The sequence below is a fragment of the Macaca nemestrina genome, chromosome 2 (genome assembly GCF_043159975.1).
Source record: "Macaca nemestrina isolate mMacNem1 chromosome 2, mMacNem.hap1, whole genome shotgun sequence".
In the NCBI taxonomy this organism is placed as follows: Eukaryota; Metazoa; Chordata; class Mammalia; order Primates; family Cercopithecidae; genus Macaca; species Macaca nemestrina.
This window is the reverse complement of record NC_092126.1, coordinates 20,092,618-20,105,106: the sequence shown is the minus strand read 5'-3', so window position 1 is coordinate 20,105,106 and position 12,489 is coordinate 20,092,618. Positions and strand designations below refer to the sequence as shown.

Sequence of the window (12,489 nt, the reverse complement as noted above, 5' to 3'; positions counted from 1 at the left end):
GAAGTTATTTTACCTGTAGAGCATTTTTCATTAATATTTCACTAGTACAAATTTCCAAAAAGAAGAACAACTCATAAGAGAGAGAGCAAGAAAGAGAAAGAGGGAACAAAGGAAGAAAAGGGGTTTGGGGTAGGGGGAGAAGACAGGAAGGGAGGGAGAAAAAGAAGAAAACATTCTTCACCTACTACCTGGAAAATATTTTATATTAATTTGAAGACTCAATACATTATAACTAACTTACTTCTATTTGATCAGCACCCAAAAGGTGCAACATTGTTCCACTCTTATTTTTAAACATATGTTGAATGCTGTAATTTGTTCATCCTTTCATAGTTCCAACCTGTACCAATAAAATTAGTGTGTTATGTTACATAGATATTTAGCAACATATACAACCAATTTTAATCAGATTTTTGTTTTACAAAAAACAGAATGACAAAAACATTTATTGTGAATAATCTTGACAGAAATAAAAAATGTCTCTTTAATTTAAATCCAGCTATAGTTTCAGAGTTAACCACAATGGCAATAAGTTTGTCAAATGTTCTTTTTCACAAGGTAGATGCTTATTCACATACAGATGTATCTAATGAACAGCAGAACTTTGAGGGAACTCATTGAGGGGACACTAGGGTTAGCCTTCACTAGAATCTCTTCAAGGCCCCCACCCCTTTTTTTCCATTTGTAAGTGGAAAGGAGATATCACACATAACAAGTTTAGCACACAGCCTGACACGTAGTAAGCTCCTGATCTGTGTGAACTATTTGTTATAATTAAGTTGGCCCCCAAATTCTCCCCACAACCTTACTGTCCAAACGCAGCTGCCTTTACGCACACATCAACTGTCAGGAGACCACAGTGATTGAGAGTCGGAAAGTACCCTGAGGTCTTTGAGTTCAACCTCCCACATTTCACAGATGAGGAAACTGAGCCTCAGGTGGTAGAAATATATGGCCCAGGGGAACATAGTTATGAGGTTTCCTGATTGTGTTAGTTATGTATGTTTCCTGACTGCCAGACCCATTTATTTCCTGTCATTCAAGCTGAATCCAATTCTGTCTTATACAGCGGTGATGCTCCATACCTTATACTTACTGGCGTTGTCTGGGGATTTGATTGGTCTCCAGGCTGAGGCTCTAGCCCCAGGATACAGTTTACAGCCTGGGCTTCTGGTTGGAAGACTGGCATGGAGAGTGGGAACTGGAGACTGGAGATGCACTTTGATGCTTGGAGAGGGGAGCTAGAACTGTCCGTTTAAAGCACATATCATGTCACTCCTCTGCCAGAGTTTTTCAGTCCCTCTTATCTTACTCAAAATAAAATCCCAATCCTGGCTGGGCATGATGGCTTAGGCCTGTAATCCCAGCACTATAGGAGACCTAGGCGGTCGGATCACTTGAGGTGAGGAATTCGAGACCAGCCTGGCCAACCTGGTGAAACCTGGTCTCTACTAAAACAAACAAACAAACAAACAAAAAATTAGCCGGGTGTGGTGTCGCAGGCCTGTAGTCACAGCTACTCGGGAGGCTGAAGCAGGAGAATTGCTTGAATCCGGGAGGCAGAGGTTGCAGTGAGCCAAGATTGCCCACTGCACTCCAGCCTGGGCAACAGAGCGAGCCTCCGTCTCAAAAAAGAAAAAAAAATCCCAAATCTTAACTGTGGCCTGCAAAGAAGGGAATAATGTGGCCCCATTCACCTCTCTGATGTCTGCTTTTACCGCTCTCCACCTCCTCCCTCCACACCAGGCCTCACTGGCTTCCTTGCTGTAGTTGGAGCATAGCAGGTACGTCCTGGCTACAGGTACTTCTCTGCCTGGATGGATCACTGTCTCCTGACATCAACATGGCTTCACTTTGTTCAAGTCTCAGCACAAATGTCATCTTACTTGAGAGGCCTTCCATGACCTTCCCTATGCAAAACGGCATCCCTGCCCTGCTCCTCTCTGCCTCTCAGCCTGCTGTATTTATCTTTGTGGCATTGACCCTTAGCTGACATTTTGATGATTGTTCATTTATTTGCTTGTCTTGTGTCTCTGCACTAGAATGTGAGCTTGTGAGCTCAGGGACTTTGCCACTTTTGCTGTTGTCTTCAGAGTCTAGGAGAGTGCCTGGCATAGAGTAGGTTCATTAAGCGTACATTAAATGAATGGAGTAAAGAAAGCAAGGAGGAGGGGTCTGTACGCTTGGCTAACTCTACCAAAGAATTCTGGGCTGAGATGGAAGCATCAATATGAACGACTTTAAAGAGAACAGCAGGGGATTCTCTTATGTCTTCAGGCCACCCACTGGTTTAAATGTATGTGCTTATTTTTATCTGCCTCCCTCACTCTTTTGCAAATGTCATGAGGGTCACGACGTTGATTCTCTGGTATATCTCCAGCACTAGACCAATATCTGGTACGTATTGTTTAATAAATTCAGTGAATGAATTAATAAGTAAAGTTTTTCAAAGGGGGAAGGATAAAGAATATAATCTGGATATAAAATATCTAAATAAGTTTTGAAAATGAACCAGGCCTCCTATCTCCTAATAAACTCTTTACATAATTTGGCCTCTGCAAAACTTAAAAAATGCTTAAGAAACTGAATTCTTAAAAGTATATTTATGTGTGTGTATATATATATACACACACACACACACACACACACATATATTTTTGCTATCTGTGTACCCTGTTTGCTATCAGTGAACGCTGTTTGGATGACAATTCTCTAACATTCCCTCATCTACTCGAGAAATATATTTTGAGAATCAACTATGGGTTGGGCACTGTATTAGATGCTACAAATGTAATTGTGAGAGAAAGAGACATGATTCTTGCCTTATTACACTCACAATCTTGTAATGAAAGAGATATTAAACAAATAAACACATTAATGGCTTACTATCTCATTGCTGATTGCATAAGTGTTCCGAGGAGAGAGAACAAAGTGCAATAAGAGAAAATAACAGATTTATGTGAAACACATTCCAACAAATTCAATCCATGGCTGTCCCTCCCAAGACCCTGAAGTCATAAACTTACGTATGCCCTGTGGGTCTAAGGGGTGGTTCTAGTACCATTTACCTGAATGGAGCTCTTTACTGGGATATCAGGCTCTAAAGAGTCACCACAGGGTTCTGTTAATTTGATAAGAGATATTTATCTGAAACCTCCCAGTGCTACCTGAAACCTGTGAGATTTGATAGACATAACATTTACTTTCTCTCTTGATATCAGCCAAAATCTCTCAACAAAAACAATAGCAATAATTATAGAAAGCCCTTCTCTATCCCTTATTCTGCAGAGGGCAGTGTTCTCAGGTTTTTACATCTATTAATTCATTTATTAAGTAGCTACTATTATTATCCCCATTTCACAGGTGAAGCAACAGGCTCCAGGAGGTGAGGTGACTTGTCAAGGTTATACAGCTGTTAGGAGCAGCTGGGTCCTTTCATTGTTTCGCAGTTAATCATCTTTTGTAGTACAACAACTCTGGGGGTTCTGGAGATTTTATAGGGAAAGTACAGAAGTGCTCTTTTGTGTTTTATCATAAACTCAAATTCTGAACAAGTTATCATTGCCCAACAAGTGGATAAAGATCTTTCCATTCTGTATTTAACAAAAGGATGAAGGCTTTTGCTGGAAATGTTAGTTTGCTGCCTCCCATTTCTAAATTCAACACTGAAATATAAACTGTGAGATATAATTTCTATTCTTCCATCTTTCTGGTTGCTTGTGAAGTATGTGGGAGCACACGTGGCTAACAAATTTCCCCACCACTGCACTGCCACGCTGAAGCCATTCATTGACCCCATCAGGCCCTCAGATGTCCCACAAGCAGGAAAAGTGCTAAGTGAAGCAATGTTCTAGTCAGTGTGACAATTTTCAAAGAGAAAATCTGCCTTGTGTTTCCCTCCCGCCCTCCGCCCCCCACAATCAAATAGGAGGCAGTATATCTGTCAAGCTAGTTTTTTTTGGGGGGGGGTCAGTACATTAAAAAAATCCCACTATCTTTGAGAAAAATTGAATGTGTGAGTCTGTATCAGGGGTCCTCAACCACAGGTGATTTTTGCCCCGAAGGGACACCGGGTAATGTCTCGAGACATTTTTGACAGTCACAACTTGTGGATGCTACTGGCATTTAATGGGAAAAGCCCAGGGACACAGCTAGACATCCTACAACACACACAAAAATCCCCCTTCACTTTTCATCCCAAAGAATCATCTGGCCCCAAATGTCAGTGATGATGAGGTTGAGAAATAATATGACGAGTTTTGTCTATAATAATGTGCTTGTTCTTATGTTCTAAAATGAAATAAAATAAAAATGTATTTTTTGAGCATCTCTCATGTGCAGAGTCCAGTGATAGGTCCTGGGATAAACTCTTGATCTAAAAGATGAAAAGAGAGAAAAGACATAAAAAGCACACGGCAGACTTCTGCTTCTGGGAAATGGAATAGATATACTTTTCCCTATTCCTTCCTCCAAGTACAACGAAAAACTCTGGAAATTACACGTAAAATAAACATGAAGGACTTGAAAAATGTTAAAGAAGAAGGCAGACTGGCTAGGGAACTTGAAATTCAAGGAACAACATGGTGGTGAGTTCCCTGGATTTATTTTTTCTCATATATCCCAGACTTGGTGTGAAAAAAATCCGGGAAACCAGAAATGTTGATAGACACAGAGCGGGAAAAAGCCAAAGGATCAGGAAAGAGGCAGCCTAGCAAGACAGAAAACATTCGAATACTTTCTCTAACTCCAGGCAAACACTACAGAAAAGACTACATATAGCTAGCCCTGCCCACCTCACGCCGGCAAATACCAAGTGGGGAGCTTAGACTTCTACCATCAAGGCTGAAATGAGGTGCCCTGGCATCTTCGCAGGGGTAGTCACAGAAGGCCAAGTAGGGAGCCGGGACTTCTATCCCTACCAGTCAGTGACAAGGCCCTCTCCCGTCCCTGTGTCTGTGGAGATCACATGAGGAGTCTATACTTCCATTCTACCTTGCAATAATACCTCTCCCTCTCCTCATCAGAGTGGCGCCAGAGGAAGCTTCACTATGAGTCAGGACTTTCACCATTGCCCAGAAATAGCAAAGTCACTGCCAGTGTGGTGTTAGTGAAGACAATATGAGAGCTAGAACTCTGACCCATGTCCAGCAAAGAAAGCGAACATCTCTCTTAGTGTTAATATAAATGTTTTAGAAAAGAAAATAGAAGAACATTTCAACAGTTAGTACAGGCAGAGTTTTTAGACTTAACACAAAAAGCATGAGCTATAAATGAAAAGTTAATACATTGCCCTTCATCAAAAGTTAAACTTTTAATGTATGCATTTGGGAAAAATATATACCTTAGAGACTCTATCTAATTATTCAATCAAGTCATTGTTGAATGAATATGTGAATATGTGCAAAGTATCACAAACCTGCTGTATGTGACATAATTCAGTTCCATGTTCATCGAACATATACTGTTGGAATACACCGTGTTATGTCCTGAAGCACTGGATGTTAGAGAAGGTAATGGAATGTGCAAATTGCAGGGTGAGGAAAATCAAACACAAGGCAGCCTTTTAGATAATAAAATATCACCCTCTGGAAAATGAACCGGGGCAGCTCCTTCAGAACCAAGCATTCTAAAACTTTGGCATTTTTGAAGGGCAAGCGTGTCTCAGTCATTTCTGTCAGGTCTTGATTATATAAATGAATTATAATGTTTTCAGTCAATATTGGCAGAGGCTTGGCAGGGATGCAAATTATTTCTCCTACTATGGTCTCAGCTGACATCACTTGTGAATCCCAGCACTCTGTAGCACTGTGGCCTCTGAGTTCATCTCAACCACATGCTCTAGGCAGTGCTTACCAACTGATCAGAGTTGACCCTTCAGGAACACGTGTCACAAACTCTGGGTCTAGAAGGTGACCTTGATAAATCATTTCTCCTGCCATTTGCACAAGGTGAATCTCTCAGTAACCTTTCTATGTGGACACTGGCCTCTCAGGGTTCTGGAGTTTGGTAGGGAGAGGAGATTGCAGGTTTAAACCTTCAACTGGGTCATCCTCCTTCACAGGACTGGCTCTCACACCGAGTATTTTTCCTAGTCCTCAATAGACACGTCAGCACTCTCCTTCCCTGCTGGGCCTGGCAGAGAGAAAGGGAGAGACAGGGACGAAAGGCTGCCATGAATTCCAGGTGTCCCTTAATGCAGTCCAGTGTGGCCACTGCAGGGCCTCTCTGCTTGCCTGCAGATATCCTTTTGAGCGTTCAATTAAAAGGGACATTTGCTGACGTCCGTAGGTGGTGCGCACGGGTCCTGGCAGTTTCAACATGTTGGCTTCGAGCATGGATGTTTATAAGATTTGGGAGACTTTTTGTTATTTGTTTCAATGCAAACATTAATGTTGACAAAACCTGAGCTGTTCTGTGTTTATTTAAAGCCTCAGAAATAACAGGATCATATTCTTTAGCAACCTAGATAATATTTTGCAAAAGTTTTCCTGCAAAATGTTTTTAAAGTGACACTGAGAAAAGAAATTCATTTTCTTACTCTTTGAATCATTTTCTTACTCTTACTCTTTGAGAGACCTACTGTAAACCCTGAATTTCAGTTTCCTCATTCATAAAAGAAGGTGACTCAGATCTACTTAGAGGATTGTTGAAACAATGAAGGGAATGAGTGAATTCTTTTATAACTTCGGAGCAGGGGAAGGCCTTTTAACAATTACTTAAAATCGCAGGTGCCATAAAAGAGAAAATTGATACATTTAAATATTACTCAAGATTCAGAGGACATAAAGAAAAATGGAACCATTTAAATATATTTTAAAGATATGCAAATCAAATATGAAAGGAAAATTGAAAATAGCTGTGTCTTAACACAAAGAGCTCGTCTCTGTCATATATAAAGAGCTCCAAGAAATTGAGAAGAAAAAGGCCAAAAAGTTCATCAATAGAGAGTTTATAGGAAAAAACACAAAGATCCTATATAGATATATATATATAGGCTCGATTTCACTCATCAGAGACAAAGCACAGTGAAATTACACTGAAGTAACATTTCTCACCTATCAGATTGGCAAAAACCCAAAAGTTTAACACACTCTGTTGGCAAGGTTGCAGAGAAATGGGCACTCTGATACAATGCTGGTAGGAGTGCAAAATGGTACAACCCCTGTGGAGGGCAATTTGGCAATCTTTATCAAAATTACAAATGCATTTACCCTTTGACCCAGCAATTCCACTTCTGGGAATGTATCCTACAGATTATATGTATATACATGAAAATAAATACGTATTAATATGATCCTTAATTAATAGCAAAAGATAAACAATTCAACTGCTCATTAACAGGGTACTGATGTACTAAGCCATGATGTATGCACACCACAAAATATTATGCCGCTATAAAGCAAAGAATGATGGTGCTTTCTGTATGCTGGCATGGAAAAAATCTCTAGCATTTATGCTGAAAACAGGAGCAGACACTATATATTATGGGTTACCTTTTATGTAAGAAAGATGAGAAGTGGTGGGAGAGAATATATTTGCATTTGCTATATTTTCAGAAAGAAATATTTTTAATGTTCAAAACAAGATAATAGAAATAGTATTCCTTACAGGACATAGAGCCGGAAATAAAGTAGTTGAGAATAGTGAGAACAATACTGTTTAATATCTTTCTTTTTATATTATTTTAACTTTTAGCCATGTAAATTTGTTACCTTTTAAAAAATAAAAATTGAGGAAAAGAAATAATTAAGTGAGTTCGTGAACATAAAATACTTAGCCAATGTTCCAGGCCCATCTATGTATAAATATTGATCGTTTATATAAATTGAAAACGTAACCCCAGGTTATTTAATTGGTCTCTGAAGAGTTCTATGGCTCTTTCACATAGTGTGACCTTCAGACTACTGGCATCAGAATGAATCTTCATTTTTAATATGTACCCCAGAAAATCTTCATTTATAATATGTATCTCATATCAATACTTGGGTCCACCTCAAGGCTTGCATGCATAATCAGAATCTCTAGCACTAAGACCTAGGAATATAGATTTTTTAAGTCTCTCCCAGTGATTCTTATGAGCCTCACAGTTTGAGAACCACTATGGTCTATCTCAGGTATACTGTAGAGGGTTTTGGAGGTAGCAAGCACGTAGAAGGCCGTTTAGGCCATGATTTTGATACCATAGCTAATCTGCTAAGTTCAAAATATACCTCTCTAGCCTTGTGCTCTAAACCTGCCTATACAATTTCCTGTTGGTATGGTCACTTGACTGTGTAATAGGGATCTGAAATATAACACATCTAAAATCAAACTTAAACTAACTGGGTTGGAATCGATCACCTGTTTACCCATTTATTCTCTTACATGTTCTTTGTGTGGTCTTCTCCATTTCAGTCAATAACATCATAAACCATCCAGTTGCTCAAGCTAAAAGTTTAAACACCATTTTTGTTTTTCCATCTATCCTCTTCCTACATCAAATCCATCAGGAAGCCCTCTCCTCTGCAGGATTTGTACCATTGTGTAATGTGCATGAGAGTGAGTATTTCTCTACTGCTTTCTCAACAGAAACTGAAATTGAGTCTTTTTATTTATTTATTTATTTATTTATTTATTTTTATTTTTTTCCCTGTAGTCTATTCAGTTGTGCAAGATAATGAAGTTCTGGAGATCTAATACACAACAATGTGACAGTAGTGAACAATATTGTTCTATATACTTGAAATTTGCTAAGAAGGTAGATCTTAAGTATTCTCAACACACATACATGAAAGGTAACTATGTGAAGCTGGAGATATGTTCATTAGCTTGATTGTGGTGAGTATTTCACAACGAATACACGTGTCAATTCATCCAGTTGTATAGCTTAAATATATACAATTTTTAACTGTCAACTATATCTCAATAACTTTGGGGAAAAATTGTGAAAAGTAACAAGTATTTGAGTATTTGGTAAAGCCTTTTCCTCCTTAGAGAGCCCTGCCCATAGCAAACTGCTAAAAGGTGCCCCCAACACACCAACCTCTGCTTCTCTCTATCCCTACTACCCTGCCCTTGTGCAACCTCTGTCCTCACGCACCTGGATGTTAAAGTGTCAGTGGCCTCCCTGTTCTCCTGCTTCCATTCTTGCCTTTCTTACACTCTGTTCTTCACCAAATCATCTACTTCAAACATAAGTCCACTCATGTCACTTTCCTGCCTACAACAGCTTCCCATTTCACTCAGGATAAGACCCCGAGTTTTCTTCATTTTGACTTACAAAGCCTGGGTGATTTGCCCCTTACTACCATTTCTATTTCATTGTGTGGCATTCTTCTTGCTCTTTGTGTTCCAGTCACACAGACCCTCTTTCTTTCTTTTGGGTGTGCACAATGCTCACCCTCTCTTCAGGGCCTTTGTGTTTGCTGGAGCTTCTGTGTGGAATGTTCTTTCTACTGAGCCTCCCTGAGCTTATTTCTTTGTGTCACTCAGGACTCAGCTGAAGTCTCCCCTCTTCAGAGGGCCCTTCCCTGACCACACCAACCCATAGTGCGCCTCTACCCCCGCCCCATCCCTGGAGGTCACGCTATCATTTCTCCCTGTTTTGTTTTCTTCATAGCACTTGTCATTATCTAATATTGTTTTCTGTATTTGTTTACCTCTTCATTGCCTTAATCACTCTCCAGGAATGTCAGCTCCATGAGAGCTGGGACTCTGCCTACTTTGTTCACTATCTTGTCTCCAGACCTGAAGTTGGGTGTGGCACATTAGTAAGTGCTCAATAAATATTTGCTAAGGAAATCAGTGATCTGCTTTTTATGACTCATGGCATCGCCTCCACTTCCTCTTCTTCAGACCAACTCAGACTCATAGTCTTGGCTTCAGCTGCCGTCGTTTATACCCGTTGCATCACCACTTTTTTTCAACTTCATTGATATATAATTGCCAGTTAAAAATTGTATGTATTTAAATTATACAACTGGATGAATTGATATGTGTATACATTGTCAAATATTCACCACACTCAAGCTAATTACCGTATCCATCACCTCATATAGTTACACTGGTGTGTGTGTGTGTGTGTGTGTGTGTGTGTTGAGACCACTTAATATCCACCTTCTTAGTAAATTTCAAATATACGGTAAAATATTGTTAATTATTGTGTCACATTGTTGTGCATTACATCTCCAGAGCTTTATTATCTTGCATAACTGAAACTTTGTACCTCTTGACCATCGATATTGTTTGGCTCTGTGTCCCCACCCACATCTCATCTTGAATTATACTTCCATAATGCCCACATGTTGTGAGAGGGACCTGGTGGGAGATAATTTGAATCATGGGGTTGGTTTCCCCCTTTACTGTTCTCGTGGTAGTGAATAAGTCTCATGAGATCTGATGGGTTTATCAGGGGTTTCCGCTTTTGCATCTTTCTCATTCTCTCTTGCAGCTGCCATGTAAGAAGGGCTTTTCACCTCCTGCTACGATTCTGAGGCCTCCCTAGCTATGTGGAGCTGTAAGTCCAATTAAACCTCTTTTTCTTCCCAGTCTTGGGTATGTCTTTATCAGCACCATGAAAACAGACTAATACAGTAAATTGGTACGAGTAGAGTGGGGCACTGCTGAAAAAATACCCCAAAATGTGGAAGCAACTTTCGAACTGGGTAACAAGCAGAGGTTAGAACAATCTGGAAGGCTCCAAAGAAGACAGGAAAATATGGGAAAGTTTGGAACTTTCTAGAGACTTATTGAATGGCTTTGCCCAAAATGCTGATAGCGATATGGACAATAAGGTACAGGCTGAGGTGGTCTCAGATGGAGAGGAGGAACTTGTTGGGGACTGGAGCAAAGATGACTCTTGTTATGTTTTACCAGAACGACTGGTGGCATTTTGCCCCCGCCCTGGAGATTTGTGGAACTTTGAACTTGAGAGAGGTGATTTAGGGTATCTGGTGGAAAAAAATTCTAAACAGCAAAGCATTCAAGAGGTGACTTAGGTTCTGTTAAAGGCATTCAGTTTTATAAGGGAAGCATAGCCTAAAATTTAGAAAATCTGCAGTCTGACAATGTGATAAAAAAAAGAAAACCACACTTTCTGAAGAGAAATTCAAGCCAGCTGCAGAAATTTACATATGTAATGAGGAGCTGAATGTCAACCCCAAGACAATGGGGAAAATGTCTCCAGGGCATGTCAGAGGTCTTCATGGCAGCCTCTCCCATTAAAGGCTTGGAAGCCTAGGAGAAAATGGTTTTGTGGACCGAGCCCAGGGTACGCGTGCTGTGTGCAGTCTAGGGACTTGATGCCCTGCATCCTAGCTGTGACTAAAAGGGGCCAAGGTACAGCTCAGGATGTTGCTTCAGAGGGTGCTTCAAGCCCCAAGCCTTGGCAGCTTCCACATAGTGTTGAGCTTGTGGGTGCACAGAAGTCAAGAATTGAGGTTTGGAAACCTCTGCCTACATTTCTGAAAATGTATGGAAATGTCTGGATGTCCAGGCAAAAGTTTGCTGCAGGAGCAGGGCCCTCATGGAGAACCTCTGCTAGGGCAGTGCAGAAGGGAAATGTGGGGTTGAAGCCCCCACACAGAATTGCTACTGGGGCACTGCCTAATGGAACTGTGAAAAGAGAGTCACTGTTCTCCAGACCCCAGTATGGTAGATCCACCAACAGCTTGCACCTTGAGCCTGGAAAAGCCACAGTCAACACCAACCTGTGAAAGTAGCCAGGAGGGGGGCTATACTCTGCAAAGCCACAGAGGCAGAGCTGCTCAAGACCACGGGAACTCACTTCTTGCATCAGTGTGACCTGGATGTGAGACCTGGAGTCGAAAGAGATCATTTTGGAACTTTGTTTTTCAGATGAAGTCTCACCCTGTTGCCCAGGCTGGAGTGCAATGACGCAATCTCAGCTCACTATTTCGAGCAATTCTCCTGCCTCAGTCTCCTGATAGCCAGGATTACAGATGCACAACACCATGCTCAGCTAATTTTTTTGTATCTTTAGTAGAGATGGGGTTTCACCATGTTGGCCAGGCTGGTGTCGAGCTCCTGACCTCGTGATCTGCCCACCTCGGACTTCCAAAGTGCTGGGATTACAGGCAAGAACCAACGTGCCCAGCCTACTTTGAAGCTTTAAAATTTGACTGTCCCACGGGAGTTTGGACTTGCATGGGCCCTGTAACCCTCTTTGTTTTGGCCAATTTCTCCCCTTTGGAATGGCTATATTTACCCAATACCTGTACTCCTATTGTATCTAGGAAGTAACTAGCTTGCTTTTGATTTTTTGGGCTCATAAGTGGAAGGGACTTCCTTGTTTCAGATGAGACTTTGGATTATGGACATTTGGGTTAATGCTGAAATGAGTTAAAACTTTGGGGGACTGTTGAAAAGGCACGATTGGTTTTGAAATCTGAGGTAATGAGATTTGGAGGGGTTGGAGCAGAATAATATGGTTTGACTCGGTGTCCCTACCCAGATCTCATGTGGAATTGTACTTCCATAATTTTGATGTGT

The 12,489-nt window shown here is 40.8% G+C and overlaps 1 long non-coding RNA gene across 7 annotated transcripts in view; it reads right to left on the bottom strand.

Moving 5' to 3' along the window:
* Positions 1–245: 245 nt before the first annotated feature.
* The window catches only part of LOC105488959 (uncharacterized), a 227,902-nt gene continuing 215,658 nt past the window's right edge, over positions 246–12,489 (bottom strand). For all 7 annotated transcript variants that reach the window (XR_011619597.1, XR_011619600.1, XR_011619596.1 and 4 more), the window contains one exon: positions 246–340. This is a non-coding gene — a long non-coding RNA (uncharacterized lncRNA). The remainder of the gene's footprint in view (positions 341–12,489) is intronic.